The 17,775-nt window shown below is 30.4% G+C and overlaps 1 protein-coding gene across 3 annotated transcripts in view; it reads left to right on the top strand.

Annotated features, from left to right (window-relative positions):
• LOC117178084 (histone acetyltransferase KAT7) overlaps window positions 1-17,775 on the top strand; it is a 150,335-nt gene that overhangs the window by 121,833 nt on the left and 10,727 nt on the right. The window lies entirely within an intron of this gene.

Below are 17,775 nucleotides of genomic sequence, written 5' to 3'. Positions count from 1 at the left end.
GAAAGTTATTTGGTTGTTGATAAAACTGTTTGGTTGAAAATTATACATATTTGTTAAATTCGTCTTTCAATGTTGAAAATTTATCTCTTCGAGTAGGAAGTCTTTGTTGGTTGATAATTCAAATATTTTGCTAAATATGCAATATGTGTCGGTTAGAAATCTTAGGAATTAAAATTTTTAGCGCTAAATTCAATATCTTATGTACATTAATTTTACTTAAAAGAATGTATAAATATAAAATCCATTTTTAGCCAACGGCTACGTTACTACGTACAAAAATTACCCTGGCGGCGCCAGGCCTATTTCCGCTGCCCTATTCCCCCTGTTTTGAGAGCATTTTAGGCTGTCAAGTCTGTTGTTGTCATAAAAGTGTTTAAAATAAATTTAGAAGGAAATTTTTTTTATTAGCAATGATCTTATAAAATGAATTTATAACGGTCAGGAAAAATTATAAACTGTTCAGTGAAAATTCAGGGAATTATGAAATTGTGATTTTGTAGGAACCCTGTAAATATGAAAAAGTTATACAGCACATTTTCACACTTACTTTTTTTATAGCTACAAAAATTTCTTTAGCAGTATTCTCTCATTTAAAATATTTAACTTTTATGTGCAAGATAAATGTTAAGTGTCGAATAAAACTGAGCAAATATAAGTTAGGAGTTAATATGAAATATTGCAACTGAGATATTAAAAGTGAAGGTAACTCATCGAGAATAATTAAAATGTTACGTAAGTCATTACATAATTGTTCTATCTTTTGTGAAAGATAGAAGATAATAAAGAGTAGATTTTTGTATCCTTTTTTTTCTATTGGGAGGAAACTCTTTAAATAATTTAGAGGACGTATAATTATTATGAATAAAAATATAAATTGATCGGAAAATCGAAGTATAAACGTAATAAATGAGGCTTGAGTAAATAATTAATGATGAAAAGTATATTGAATATTCGATTAAAGTCTTTACATTAAAGGTTTTTTTTGTAGGCTTTGTCATTTCAGAGTCAGTAATGATTTATTTGCCATATTGATTATGAAATTAGAGTAGAACTAACAGATCGAGTCTTTTCTAGAAAATGACGAGTAGTTTTTTTTTATTGACATGACCTTTTCAAGACGTCATATTTAGGTTCATTTTTATACATATTGTTGAATTATTTGCTAACTTCTAAAATTCAGATTTTCCACTATTTCCCCTATTCCTCTCTTTTCTTTCTCTTTTTTTTAAATTTCTCGTATTTTTGCGTGTTTTCAAGAAACTTTCCTTTTTTCTCGGTTAAATGTGAACTGAATTAATAGATCTCAATAAAAAACTTGAGTTCTTTTTTGGTTGAGAATTGATCTCGTTTGCTGAAAAATTGTACTAGTTGATTTAAACTTTAATCCTTTTAGTTATAACTCAATTATTTTGATAAAAAGTCACATTTTTTGGTTAAAAATTAAATTTTACTCTTGTAGAAATTTCATCTTTTATGGTTAAAAATGAAATTGTTCCGGTTAAATGCGAACTGAATTAATAGAAAGCAATAAGAAAATCCAAATATTTTTTGAATTTGTTTAAATTCAAAACTACTATTATATTTTTGATTCAAGATTCATGTCTCTAGGTTGGAAATTCTACTACAATTTTTGCTAGAAATGGATTGTTTCCAGTTGAAAATTCAATTATTACATATTTCACTGAAAATTCATCTTTTTTTAATGAAAATTCAATTAGGTATTTTTACTTCAATCAACAGCTAACTTTACGTCGTAGATTTCGGAGGGGAAAACAAGGAACCAAATGCATGGGTTTCAGTTGATTTTTGCCCTAGTTTGAAAATATCTTCGTAAGAGCTAATTTTTTCTGTACAAGTATATTTAAAAAATAGTTTTTATTTTTTAATTAGTATTTAATGAAATAATAAATTGATAATAATGATTATTAATGACAAAGATATTACAGAAATAAAGTTTTTTCTATGCATTTGATCCAATTTTTCCCTTCAGCTTTTAACAAAGTGAAGTAAGCTGATGGTTGAAGTGAAAATACCACATTATTTCGTTGAAAGTAGAAGCAATTAGATAAAAGCTCACTCTATTGGTTGAAGATTCAACTATTTTGTTAAAAATTCGGTTTCCGTTATTGTTTAAAATTTAATTTCTTAAACTGAAAATTTGACTATACTATTTTTTGTTGAAATTCGATCGTTTTTAGTTGAAGAAAACGGTTTGGTTGAAAATTCATTACTTTGTTGAAAATGTCCCTAATTACACAAGAGCGCGTGTATACGTGCGATTGATTTAATAATTGCAAACACTGCTGGCCACGCAGTTACAAAGCCGCGTGTCAGTATATGGTAGCGTCAATAACGGGTCGCCACCAGTTTACAAAAGACTGATTACGTTTTCAATGACTGATTTAATGGCAAAGCTATTGCGAGGCAACCCCCGAAACTGCTGTTATATTGGCGTTCTTGTGTAGTTGAAAGTTAAACCCATTTTTTCTTAAGTAATTTTTTTTTAGTTTAGAATTCATCATTTTAGTTAAAAGTTTCTTTCCTTTGATAAAAAACCTAACTATTTTGTCTATAATTCAATCTTTGGGTTAAAAATTAATTAATTAATTGAAAATTTAACTATTTTATTTTTGTGTGAAAATTATCTGTTCTAATTGAAAATTCCTCTTTTTTAGTATAAAATAATTCCATTTGGTTGAAAAATCAACTGTTCAGTTGAAATTTGAACTACCCTTTGTTAAAAATGTATTTTATTTTTTCAAAATTCATCTCTTTGGTAGAAAATTTGCCATGTTGTTGAAAATTGTTTTTTTTTACCTAATTTTATAGAGTAAAAATTAGCCTATTCTATCTTTGGTTGGAAATTCATTTTTCTTAGTTCAAAGTTAATATATTGTATTGCAAATTCGTCTTCCTTTGTGGAATCCTTATCTTTTCGGTGAAAAATTCCACAACACAGAAAAAATAAAAGGTAAACTTTACATAATTTCCGATGAAAGATTCGCTGCAAAAAAAATGAACTTTGCAGGATAAACTTTAACCAAATATCGGTTAAACTTTCTTTTGTTTTTCCATGACAACACATGTGTTTTGAAAAACTCGAAGTTGTCTGAATAAAACCTTATCCCTCTCAAAAATTTCCTGCCACAAATGTTATCATTACTTTATTCTGTGAACTAATCAGTTGAAGGTAAATTTTATGAGTTAAGATATTTGTAAGTTGAAAAATTCATCTCTTTCGTTAAAAATGTACCTTTTGTTGAAAATTCGTTTTTTTTTGTTTTTGTAAAGGAAATATTAATTTTTATGACACATGTATGATTTCGGCCCTTTTTGACTTCTATAAAGCGAGGCAAAAACATTACTTTTTATTACCTAAGGAGTGAAAAGGGACGTTAGATATGAATAATGAAAATTACGCATCTACGAGCTCGTATTTTACAATCCTCAGCCCATTCACTGTAAAAACTGTAAGGAAATTTTCGTTGCAGATAATAGTATTTTGCTGTAATTTATGGAAAGTTCCCACATATAATTGATCAAATTATACCGTAAATTACAAAATATTTCCGAATATTTTTAAAAATTGACGGAAGTTCATAAACATTTTAAATTGAATTTTGAGTAATTTATGATAAGTTTCCATATTTACCTGTAAATGACCGAAAATTTCGATAAACTTCCGGACATGTATAGATATTTTTAAATTGAACTTTAGACGATTTATAGTAATTTACGATAAATTACCTGTAATATGACCATAAATTACATAAATTTTAGAAATTTCCGGAAATTTACAAAAAATTTCTAAAATTGAATTTTGTGTAGCTTATGGCAATGCACCACATTTACCTGATAAATTAAAATAAATAATCGAAAAATTTCAAAAATTTCTGGAAATTTATAGACATTTTGAAATTGAATTTTGGGAAATTTATAATAAGATACCATAAATTACACTTTAAATTACCGTAAATCATGCTTCTTTTATTGGTAATCTAATATGGGCTGAATTCACAACTATATTTCGAGAAATATCAGAAATCATCCATTTGTTATATCAAATATCGTATATCATAATATGGAGCACGTAGCGCTCGCCTACAACTCGTACGGAAAACATACGCTCGTCAAAAAAGACTCTCTTCTCCCCCTGGGTGCATAATATACTATATTCCATTTTTCGTTGAAAAATCATATTTTCGGATTGTAAATTCAACTGTTGTGTTGAAAGTTCGTTTTTTTTAGGTTTAATTTTATCGTTTGAAATTTTTGTTATAGATTTCAACTGATTTTAATATAAATTTAAAAAGTTTTCTTTTTGAAAAATCAACTGTTACATTTTGTTTTGAAAATTCCGCTGTTTTGTTAAAAATGCATCTTTTTATCCAACTATTCTGTTGAAAATTTTATTAGTATGTCTAAAACTTAACTTTTTTATTAGACATTCGTCCTATTGGATTAAAAATTCAACTGTCTTCTAAAAAGTTTGTCTTTTTGGCTTAAAGATTCAACTACTGAAAGATTCAACTTTTTTTTTAAATACAACTGTTTGGTCTAAAGTTAATTTTTTCTTATTGAAAAATGAATTATTTGTTTAAAAATGTAAATCTTTTGACCAGAATCATTAGTCATCTAAACAAAGTTCATCAGCAAATTGACAGTGCTGTTTTTCCAGCCTGATGGACAAACCTCTTTCCAAACCCCTATATCATTCACCAACTCTAATTTCCAGGTCACATCAGGCATCGATTTTAACTTGACATCTCATCAGCTCACCCTCTTCTGCTGAAAAATCCTCGAAACCCAAAATCTCGTATGTGGCTGAAATGCCAAATCGATATCCCTTACATCAGACTGCAGAGATTCGTGTTTCCAATTCCGTCGCATCGTTGCAGTGGCGTGTAGGATAGGTTCAGCAGAATCTAGAACGTCTGGATAAAAAGTCATACTAAACAGGGGGGCCATAGGTCAGGGAAAATCAGGGGATAGTCATGGATTTTGAGAACAAAATCTTGCAGAATTCATGGAGTTTCTATTAGAGGATCTTTAAACGACGGTCAAGAATGATGAATTTGAAGTTTTTTTATTTGGTTTATGAACGGTTCTATGCTAAACATGATACAAGATTAAGATTTTGGTCTTTTAATATTAATCGTCTGAAAAAATAAAGAATTATTCAGAGAAAAATGAGGGAATTTTAAAAATAAAGTTTGTGGCCACCCTGGTATATTCTTATTAGTAATTTATTTGCCGTGTTTTTTTAATTCCCTTTTTGTGCTAGTTATTCCTCTTGAAGATTATATTATTAGTTAAAAATTGTATTATTTAGTTGAAAATTCAATTATTTGGAAGAAGAGGAACTTTCGATGGAAAAGTTGAACTGAAATCTGTCTTTGGTTAAAAATTCAAATTATTTTTTGAAAATTCGTCTTTTGTTTTTAAAAAATTCATCCTTTTTATTAGAAATTTCAGTATTTTTTTGATAAAAATGCAACTGTTTGGTTGATAAATAATCTTTTTTTGATTATTGCTTCAACTATTTTGTTGAAAAATTAACTGTTTTGTTGAGAATTCTGAAGAAATCTGTCTGGTTAAAAATTCAGTTTTTGCTGTTGAAAGTTTTTTTTTAACTCATCTTTTTTTAGTAGACAATTCATCTTTTTTAAATAAAAATGCAACTTTTCGTTTGAAAATTAATTTTTTCTGGATTGAGGATTCAACTATTTTTTAGAGAATTCAATTATTTTGGTAGAAAAAGAACTTTTTGTTGAAAATTCAACTGAAATCTTTCTTGTTACAAAAATCAAACCGTTTTTGGAAACTCTTCTTTTTGGTTCAAAAATTCAAATTTCTTATTCAAATTTTCGACCTATTGGATAAAAATTCAACAATTTTCTTGAAAAATTGTCTTCTGGCACAAAAGTTACACACTTTATTTGAACTTATTTTTCTTTTTGACTACAAATCTTTATTTGCTGAAAATTCCGCTTTTTTGTATAGTAAAATTCATCATTTTATTTTAAAACTTATTTCTTTGATTAAAAATTTTACCATTTTGTTAAAAATTCAGTTTTTTATTGTTGAAAATCAACTTTTTTATACTGAGAATTGAAATTTTACATTTTGGGTTGAAAATTCAAATATTAGTTTCAAAATTCGTGTTTATTGTAGACAAATAGTATTTTTTGGTAGAAAGGTCATCATGTTGGTTAAACTTTGAAAATTCGTTTTTTGTTGTTGAAAATGCAACTGTATTGAGTTGGAGATTAATATTTTTCGATTAACAGTTCGACCGTTGCGTTTTAAATGCAACTGTTAATTAAAAATGATTTTTTGGTTGAAAATTCATCTATGCAGATAGAAAATCCAAATATTTAGTTAAAGATTCATCTTTGGTTGAAGATTCACCTATTTTGTTGAAAATTTTTTTGTTATGAAAATTAATTTTGTGAACTAAAAATTCAACCATTCGATTTTTTATTGGTCATTTATATTTTTTACTTAAAAATTCAACTAGTTCATTGAAAATACACCTTTGTAAAATTTAACTTTTAGGCGGAAAAATAACTTTTTTGTTAAAAATTCATATTTTCAAATTAAAATTCAACCATTTGTTTGGAAATTCAAGAATTTTGTTTAAAATTTCACTATTTTGTTAAAACGTCATCTTTTTTGGTCGAGAATTTGACTGTTTTCTTAAACTATTTGGTAAAAATTCAACTTTTTGTTTTGCTTTATGTTAAGGATGTAGATTACGTATAATCATCTCAAATATTGACGGAGGCGCATCTAAGCGTAATTTAGAGAAAAATCATGCAGGTTAAATTTATTTATTCAACAGTACTTGTTTGAGTTATAGTTTGTGCTTTCTCTTCAGGGAAAAGTTACAGTTCTCATTTAATCCTAACGATCAAGACATCATTTCATTCATTGAAGGATTATCTACAATTCTATTTGGGTGTGTCTTATTGAAAATAATAACTTATACACGGTAAAAAAAATTGAGCTGTGATAGGGATATTATTCCTTATTATAGCCAAACATTTAGCTGAAAACGAACGAAGGAATTTAGAAAGATCCCTGGATCAGCGAAAATGAATATCCTTGACCATTTTCCATATACCAGGGAAATCGTATAGTCAAACCCCTAATAAGTATAGCTATAATAGGGATATTAAGAATAGGTGTCTGAAGCAATTATCGGAAGAGCACCGGTGCATTATGGTAGCAGGGAAATAAAATGGCGACGGTCTAATCGGGAGCAGTGACAGTTGAGATTTAATTTGGACAATTAAACGCTTTTTACCACTTAAAATGTGCACGAATGTTACTATTAAATGAAGTTTATGATGCAGTAATAATAATTTACATTTGTTTCGATTGTAGGCGATAACTATATTGAAATATCAAGAAACGCGATAAAAACAACAAACTTGACCTCCAAATGCATTACACGGATTTGAGGGAAATTCATTTTCGCGATACCAGACGAAAAATTGACTACTGTAAGTGAATATATTTCTATAACAACTACATTTTTTTCTAATCTGAAGATAATACAATTATACATAATCTGTCGAAAATAATAAACTTTCGAACTTAGCAATTTTGTCCAAATTCCTGATTTACGAGAACAATTTACATAAAGTAACGAAATGTGTAACTCTTCTAACTAAACGTTTTACCTAATCCAAGTGTACACTTTCTTTGAGTTTAATATATTCTCGATTCACTCGTTCGCCTCAAGAATTTTTTTTCCGTGTAGAAATCATACAGTTTTTATTGCTATGAACAATGGTGGTTAAAATTTTTTAAAACACAACCCAAATAAAATTGTAGAAAAGCCTTGAAGAATAAAATCAGACCATGATCATTAGGATTACATGATAATTGTAACTTTTCTCTGAAGAGAAAGCAAAAACTAAAACTCTAAATAACCTAGTGTTAAATAAACAATTTAAATCTGAATTCTTTTTTTCTGAAGTACGCTCAGAAGCCTCCGTCAATATTTTCTGAAATAAATAATAGACCTTGAAAGACCTTCAAAGACGTTACAAGATTATAATGCTTCTCTTAGAATATCAATGGTCAGGGAAAATGAAAAATTGGTCAGAGATAAATCCGGGAATTTTGAAAATGAAGTTTTGCGGCCACCCTGCACGTGTACGAGATCACTCTTGAAGCAAATCCCACCATTTGCAAGCACACTATCCTAAAATGCAAAATAGAGCAGGGTAGGGCTCGGGGTCGTGCGCCTGACTGAAATGCTCCAGACTCAGACTCGAAAGAGCCTTGATAATTAAAGGTGCGCTTTTTAGCGTGACGTCATTTTCATTGATGCCGACGGGAGAAAGTGGGTGGTTCTCGACGAGACTCGCGTACTACAAGTAACTGTACGGGGGTTGGAGTTGGGTTGAAGCTGTCGGGTTGGCCGCAGGGGCTCTGCGGACGTTTATTCTGCTTTCAGCCTCGTGTTGGTGAACCCAGCTTGGCTTGGCTGCTCCTGTATTTTCCCGCTTGGATGTGTTGGTTGGGTATTAGGATGGGGTTTGCCAGAGTGGAAAGTGCGACGCCCGGCGTCTCGCCGCATCGATCGCCTCCATGTTCATGTTCCTGCCAGCAGTGCCGGAGGTATCCAACCTCACAACCCTCACAACCTGCAGCCACTGCTGGCTGTGCTGGTGTTAGACTGTTAGAGTTAGGGATGCGGTTCTCTGCGCGGCGTCGCTTCGAGCCTAGCGTAGGGATAGCGATTGCGTGACCTCTCGTGACCTCGGAAAGGGTGGCCACCACCACCTTGTTCCCATCCTTCTGGACCTCATCCTCTGGTCCCCATCCTTTTGGCTCTCATCCTCTGGTCCCCATCCTTCTGGCTCCCATCCTTTTGGCTCCTATGCTTCTGGCGCCCATCCTCTTGGTACTATGAAGTTCTGAAATTTGCGAGAATTTAAAATTGGGGATTACAATTTCAGTGTTTTAAATATGTTATAATAGCAGACTTTACACTCTTTTCTCGATTATTCGCTTAAAAATGCGAATTAAATTAATAAAACCCAATAAGAATAAGATTCAACTATGTTTGGTTGAAAGTTCATTGAACTGACGAAAGTTAAACGTTGCTAAGTCCAATGAATCAAATTGTACAGGAGAAGCAAAAGAAATTTCTCGAAGAAGGATTTGAAGCGATTTAGTACATTTTTTTTATGTAGGTGGATGGATCAGTTTAATAAATACCATGTAGAAAAATAAATGACGCCACATTTGCATGCAATAATCTAATGGAAATGGCAGTGGACTTAGCACCGTTTAGCTTTCAAATGGTACTGTAAATAAAAATAGTGCGCATCGTTAAGAAAATCACCTGAAATACATATTTTTATTTACATATCTTATTAACAAATCGCTCGATCTAGCACAAAAAAGAACATTTGTAATAGGTGTAAAAATTAGCACCATTTAGCTTTCTCTGTTTCAATTATTTTTGGTTGAACAGTCTACGATTTTTTTTTTGGTTTAGCGTTCGTCTTTTTTGTTTAAATAATTCAACTGATTTGGTAGATAATTAATCTTTTTTGGCTGAAAATGCAACTGTTTCGTTGAAAATTACTCTGCTCTAACAATATGGTTGGAAATTGTTTTTTTTGTTGAATTTAAATGTTGTTGATTTTAAATAAAAATATTTTTGTTGAAATATTAACTATTTCTTTTGAGAATTCGTCTTTTTGATTAAAGATTCATCATTTTAGTTGAAAATTCGTATCTTTGGTTACAAATTTAACTATTTGGTTTAAATTCTTTTTGTTAATTTTAGCTTAATTTTTTTATTGAAAATTTATATTTTCATGATGAATATTCAATTATTTGGTGTAAAATTAATCTTCTAGGTTAGAAAATCATCATTTTTGTTTATAATTGCAAGTATTTGGTTGAAACTTCACATTTTTTGGTTAAATTGAACTGTTTTTTTTTTAAAGGTATATCTTTTGGTTGAAATATTAACTATTGTATCATTTGTTGAGAATGCATCTATTTTGAGGATGTACACTACTTACAATCAATCTGAAAAGTTGCCCACCTTTAAAATGATGTATATATGTTTATTTAACAGTAGTTATTTAAAGTTCTAGTTTTTCCTTTCTCTTTAGGGAAAAGTTAATAATTTTTATTTAATCCTAATGATCAAGGCCGAATAATATTATTTGAAGGATTCTGTACAATTCTATTTGGGTTGTGTTAATTAAATTTGAACTATGATTCTTTATAATAATAATGACTGTATAATTTGTCAATTTAAAAAAAAAAATATAATCAACCTAAATAGAAATTTAGAGAATCCTTCGAAGAATAAAATGAGACCTTGATCATTTGGATTAAATAAAAACTGTAAATTTCCCCTAAAAAGACAGGAAAAACTAAACCGTGAAATAACTACTGTTAAATAAACAATTTTAACCTGAATTTTTTTTTAAGTTTGCTTAGAAACCTCTATCAAGATTTACAGAAATTAATAATAGATCTTTTTTTGTTGATTTTATCAATCATTTTAAAGATAGGCACCTTTTGAGATTGATTGTACGTAGCGTACATCCTTAATTGAAAATTAAAATACCTGGTTGTAAGTTGAAATACTTTGTAAACAATTTTTTTAAGTTTCACCATTGTAGTTGAAAATTCAACTACTTTTTGTAATTAAAGTTTTTTGTTCAAAATTTAACTGTTTTGTAAAAAAATAGCCCATTTAGCTTAAAAATTCAACAATATGGTTACAAATTAATATTTTTTTATTAAATATTCCATTTTTTTAAGATAATTAATCTTTTTGGTTGAAAATTTAACTATTAGTATTAAAAATTCAAATATTATTTTAAAGTGTCACTATTAAGTAGAAACTTATTCTCTTTTCTTGAAAATTTAACTGTATTGTAGAAACTTCGTGTTTTTGGCATAAAAAATCATATTTTTAAGTTAATAATGCAAATGATTAATTCAAAATTCAACTAATTTCGTGGAAAATACAACTTTAATCGAAAATTCAACTATTTTTTTTGCAAATTCAACTGTCTTGTAGAAAATTCGTGTCTTGGATTTGAAAAATCACACTTTTTGTTTAAAAACGCATATGTTTATTTGAAAATTCAAATATTTTCGTAAAAAAATTCTACTGTTTAATCGAACTTTTAACTATTTATTTGAAAATTTTAACTGTAAGGTAGAAAATGAACTTTCTTTGAAAATTTATATTTTTTTATCAAAAGTTCAACTATTTGTTTATTGGAAATTTAGGTGTTTTGTTCAAAATTTAATTATTTAAAAAAAATGCAACTGTTTCATTGAATCTTCAATTATTTATTTGAAATTTTCACTATTCGATCGAAATTTAACATTTTTTGTTGTTGTTGAAAATTTAATTGTATTGTAGAAACGTCGTATTTTTTGTGTGAAAAATCAATTTTTTATGATTAATTGAAAATCTAGCTATTTTCATAGAAAATTCAACTATTGATTTAAAAATTTTAACTATCAGGTAGAAAATTAACTTTCTTTAAAAATCCATATTTTTGATTAAAAATTCAACTATTTCTTTAGAAATATAAATATTTTGTTGAAAATTCATCTATTTGATTGAACGTTTAACTATTTATTTGGAAATATAACTATTATAGGTAGATAATCTGCTTAAAAATTTGACACTTGGTCGATAATTTATCTTTGTAGGTTGAACATTCAACTATTTAAGGGTTTATACGTCAATTGTTTTCTACATTCGACTATCCACCTTGAAATCTCAACTCTTTTGTTGATAATTCGTATTTTTGGATTGAAAGCTCATATTAATACCTTTTTGCAAGAAAAATCACCCTACTTCTCATCTTTTGAGAGCGTTTTGGGCTGCGAAATTTGTATTCTCTATATATTTTTTTCTCGTAAAATTAGTCTCCCTATAGAAGTCTACCTGGACCTCATCCTCTGATTTTCCTTCTTCCGGTCCCTTCCTCCAGTTCCTCTTGAGAGGGTGGACTGGGAGTGGAAATGAGGGTTGAGGAACTCCCAACTAGCCACTCTGTCACTGATCCTCGCCCGAAAGTCTGCAAACTGAACGGGACTGGGCGTAATGAATGCGCTCAGCCTTGCCGAAGTAATAGCCTGAGAACTGATCTTTCTACCCTCGTTTCTCTCTCAGGTTAGAGTTAGACTGGTTCTTCCTTTCCTCTTGCTCCTGGTCTTTCTCAATTTTGTCCCTTGGTCTCCATTGGTCTCGATCCCTCTTGTGTAGGTTGTAGCTCTATGGAGATAGGAGGTTGGGAAGTTGGGAGTACTCGTCGTGGTGCCTCCTGCCCCTCTGAGCCTCACTGCCTCTCATCTTTTTCTCCTCTGCGTCTATCTGTCCTCGGAGTTTCTGCACCCTCTCCACCCCCAACGAGCTCGTCTGCGGAGTTTGGGAGGGAGAGGGTCGTTGAACCTCCGCATGGTGGCTGGATTATGGTTCATTCGGCCCTGGATCGGTCAGGGGATGTCGAGGCGTCAGAACTCGAAGCCGTGATGCAATTTTTTAGCTCTGGTGATTTTTCATCGATGGAGCTTTAGCTGTTCCGGATTCCAGTCTGATGGATGTTTCGATCTTTAGTGGGAAAGGCAACCTTTGATAATGCCAAAAGATCATGCGATTTAAATTTCGCACCATAATCACGTCAGAGTCGTAATGCCACAGTTAGCCTTAACCTCAAATTTTGAATTTGGTGGGAAATTAAAATTTTTCTATTGGCACAAACTTACAGACTGCATACCCTTTTCCGAGGGTTACCGCTGGACCTGGAAAACTGGGAATTTGTTGAGACCGGAAAATTTATCACGAAATTATAGTGAACTTATTTTTGATCAGGAATTTTACAAATTTTAGAAGAAAAATCTGTCCAAGTTCGATTTAAATAATTTTTTAAATAATTACTTAAATTTCTGTCTTCTTTAATTATTAAATCATCCAGTTTTGTAATGTGTAATTCGAAAATATTTTACTTAACAAACTTTTATTTTAAGCGTACATTTTTAATTTAAGGAATTTAAAATTAAATCTTTTTTCGTTCAAAATACTACTGTTTGGTTGAAAATTAATCTGTTTTGGTTCAGAATTCAACCATTTTTCATTTAAAATTAACATATTTTGGTTGCGTTTCAACTATTACATTGTTCGTTGAGAATCACTTTTTACGGTTGAAAAAAAACTATTTAGTCGAAAGTGGAACCATTCACTTGGTTAAAAAATCTTTTTTTTGTTTTGTTGAAGATTCATTTAGTAAATGCGAGATACTTAAATGGGATTACAAGTGTATTCGATTTTTACCTTGCAAACTCAACTCCTTTGTTAAAAATGCAATATATTTCGACTTCAAAAATTCCTTTGAATAATTTTGGATGTTTAGAGAGCATTTTGGGATATAAAGTTTTCTATGAAACTTGATATATTTAAAAAAGGCTCGCCTATGAAAAGAAAAAAAAAATGTCAAGCGAAATGAAAATCTTGAGACCAGAAACTATGAACCAACACCTGTAATTGGCAGAAACTCGAAACCCAGAAGGGTCAAACGACTGGTGAGTAGCGCAGAGTAAAGAGTAAACAACAGGGAAGATGAGAGTTTCGAAATGGGCTTTGCAATTGGCCTCAAGTCTGTGATTTGAGGTACAAGCTGAAGTAAATGGTTACATACGCACGGTTACAACCATTTGAAAGCCCCCGGGGTCTTCCAGACCCCATTACATTTTTTCCCAGGCGACCAACGACCATTCAAGTACGTAACTCCTGGATGCATCGACATAGTTTCAACCTTCCACGGTCACTGACTTTGAAAATACTGGATAGATACAAGAAGGGAATCTCGGAAATTTTTATCAGAATTTATTAAAGGGGGAAAGAAATTCTTTCTCGACTTTGGAATTTACATGCTCGCACTTAGGCTTCTGAGAAATTTAGAAATTGATTCCAGACTATGCGATAATAATTTTATCCATATTTAAAATCCAAAATCATAATTAGGATGTTCAATTTTAATTCAGAATTTTTCTTGACAAAACAGGGGTTCCTTTTAAATTTATTTTTCAGTCTCATTCATAATATTTCATAATTTCAAAAGTTCCTCTTTTTCCCCCTATTTTTAAGAAATTGTACATTTCTTAAAATGGGTTTTTCGCTCAAGTACGAACTGAATTAATAAGAACCAATAAGAAAATCCAAATATTTTCTTTTGATGTTAATTCTTTTTTAATTTGAGTGTCCTGTTCTATTTTTGGTTTGGAATTTATCGTCATGGTTGAAATTTGTATTATTTCTGTGGAACACGCAGCTGTTTGGTTTAAAATTCAAATATTGGGTAGAAAATTCGAATATTTGTTCGAAAGGAAACTTTTTTACAGATAATTCAAATTTTTGAGTGGAAAATTCATTTTGTTTGTAGAACATTAATTTTCGATCGCTTAAAAATTCAACAATATGGTACATTCGTGCTTGAAAATTCAACTTTTTTCATTAAAAATTAATTTTTTTGGTTTAAGATTCATCTCTTTGTTTCTTTTGATGGAAAATGTACTTATTTTGCTGAAAATTTAACTGTTTCGCTAATTTTTTTTACGTTCATCTCTGTTGTTCTTTTCGTTTAAAATGTAATTACAGTGGATCCCTTCAATAGTCCTTCTGAGGAATTGACACCGCGCTGCAGGTTGCTGTAACAGGGGGTGCGCGGGGCCTGCAGTTTCCTTTCAGGCAGGCACTCAGGCGTGAACAAACAAAAGCGGAGCGGGCTATACTGAGGTAGTTTCCAACCAACGTCAGCCCCAAAATCGGCGCTATAAAAGAGTTTCACTGTATTTGGTTGAAAATTCAGCTATTTTGTAAAAAAGTGATCCTTTGTGTTGAAAATTTAACTACTTTGTCAATAATTAATTTTTTTTTAAATATTCATCGCTTTGGGTGATAATTCAACTTTTTTGTTGAAAAATCACTTTCTTATTGAAAATGTCACAATTTGATTGACATTTAAAAAAAAATACTGAAAAACCTTTCATGGCTGTAAATTTTAATTTTTTTGTTTAAAATTGCATTTATTTTTGGTTAAAAATACTACTTGTTGATTGGAAATTAATCTATTTTGGTTAAGGATTTTTACTTGAAAATTTGACTACCTGGTTCAAAGCTGGACCATACGTGGTTATTATTATTATTATTATTATTATTATTATACCATTAAGCCATTTCCCTTTCGGGGTAGGCGTGACTCACTCGGCAGGGGAAAGGAGTAGTGTGTGGATGGGATAGAGATTTTTCAGATTGATCCAGAATTCTCGTGCTATTTATGTAAATAACACGTTCGTTCCGCAACACTGCTCCGACCCAGGTTGCTGATCAATCTCTCTAGCAATCACCCCAAGCGAAGAACCTCACGAAGCCGTTATGTAAGGTTCCCCACTTGGGTCCATGTGGTTGAAAGTTAAAAATTAGTTTTTTTGCTTCAATCACAATTTTTTCAACTAAAAATTGAATTATTCTATTTTTGGTGGAAAATTTACCTTTTTGAATTGAAATTTCAACCGTTTTGGTATGAATTAATTTTTTTGTAGAAGATTCATCCCATTGATTGACCATGTTAGTATTTTATGGAAAATATCTTTATTCTTAACAATTCAACTGTTTTGTAGAGAATTTTCCTTTTTGGTTGAGGTCGATTGTTTTTTATTGAAAACTAAAACGTTTTTTTAAATTCATTTTTTTGCTGAAAAATCATGTATAATGTTGGAAATTCGTTTTTTTTCTCTAGAAAATTGATCCTCATGGTTAAAAATTAATCTTTTTGGGTTAAAAATTCATTAGTTTTTTAGAAACCTCAACTATTTTGTTGAACATTCATATTTTCCGTTTAAAATTACAACTGTGTTTTTTTAAATTTATCTTATTGGCTTGAAAATTCAACAACTTAGTTGCATTTTTTTTCTCCATCAACTAAAAAAGCATTTTTATTTGAAACTTTAGTCTTTAATTGGAAATCCAACTTTTTTGATGAAAATGCAATTCTTTTGTTAAAAATTCGTCTTTTTGGTTTGAAGATTCATCTTCGTATGTTGCAAATTCAACTATTTGGTTGTAATTGCAATTTATTTGTTGAAAATTAGTTGTTTTTTTTCACTGCAAATTCTACGATCATCTATTTCCCTATATTTTCGTGAAAAATATTACTATTTCCTCTTTTTTTAGTACTTTGGGCTGTTATGTCTGTCATTTTAAAATGAGAATAAAAGCCATTTTCTGAAAAAGGTTACTCGAGGCCAGATCTCGCGAAATAAGAAGTGCAGAGTAATTTTTATCGTAGGTATAAATCTAACAAAGTATATAAGTTTATTAGACTCTTAACGAATTGAACGTGGTTTCACGTGCCAAATGAATCGGTTACAGAAGCTAAAAGGCTCGGCTAAAGGATTTTCTCGAGCGATAATAACTCGGCTGCAGGCCAATAGCCAACACTACTAAAAGCAGTAATAAAATAATAAAATTAGTTTCCTTTTTTTGTACATTCGAGGCAGGAAAGGTAATCTGCGAATCTCTCTTTCAATTCAAATCAGACAGGCTGACACTACTTATCCTACCGGCTTTTTAAAAAGGACATACCCTTCATTTCCTTCCATGTTATCATTTAGATTTTGCGGTTTATGTTCGGGAACTGTAATAATTTTGTAATATTCCGATTAGTTTCATCAGTGTTTGGATGCTGATTTAATTTATTGCTTATAATTCCTTCGATAGATTATTTATTTTCGTTAATTTAAAATTTATTTTAGGGGAACGATGATTAATTACTAAGAATTATATAACGAGATTTTTAAAGCTTTTTAAGTAATTTAAAAGACTACAAGAGATTACAAAAGTTGTAACAATTCCAAAGGATTACGAGAGGTTTTCGACTCCCTATGATTGAAAAATTTTCCGGGATTTTGTACAAAAAACCTATTACAACTCCGAAGAGAATGTCAATTTTTCCAAGGAATTTCACAAGATTTTAGGGACTTTAAGGAGTTTAATTAAATTCCAATAGTTTTTTACGGGATTTCAAGAGGTATTCAAGAATCTCGACGGATTTCGAGAAATTTAAAAAAATTAAAAATAATTGCCGCAGATTACAAAATAAGATTTCATGGGATTCTACGATATTTCAAGGAACAATTTTTTATAAATTTCAAGAAATTCTTTAACCCAAGGTCCAAGGCCTTTAAATACGAAAAAGAATTATGGCATTACTGAAAATTATCTTACCCTCATATTATTCTGTTAACTATACATAAAAGTGAAAAAACACCCTCTATAAGAGTTTGAAAATTGTTATTGTCCTTTTTTCCTGCACCTTACCTAATTTCAGCCTTGAATGATTCAAAATGACCTTTTGCAAGTTCAAAATAGTGTGCCACAAATAGAAACGTATCATTCAAATTTTGCAAACTACGCCTTAAAACGAGATTTTGCTTTTTTTGGGAAGGGGAATTCTCCTACTAACAAAAGAAAGAAATGATAAATAAATTACCCTACTTAATTCCATGCCCACTTGAGTAGGTGACATAAGAGGAATAAATGTAGGGGAATGGAGTAGTAATGAAGGGGAGGGAAGTATGAGAAGTAAGGGGAGAAGGAAAGTAGGGGAAATTATTATTATTATTATTATTATTATTATTATTATTATTATTATTACACCATTAAGCCATTTCCCTTTCGGGGTAGGCGTGACTCACTCGGCAGGGGAA

This window comes from Belonocnema kinseyi, chromosome 8, assembly GCF_010883055.1.
Source record: "Belonocnema kinseyi isolate 2016_QV_RU_SX_M_011 chromosome 8, B_treatae_v1, whole genome shotgun sequence".
Lineage (NCBI taxonomy): Eukaryota > Metazoa > Arthropoda > Insecta > Hymenoptera > Cynipidae > Belonocnema > Belonocnema kinseyi.
Note: the sequence above shows the minus strand (reverse complement) of the source record. Positions and strands in the feature narration are given on the sequence as shown.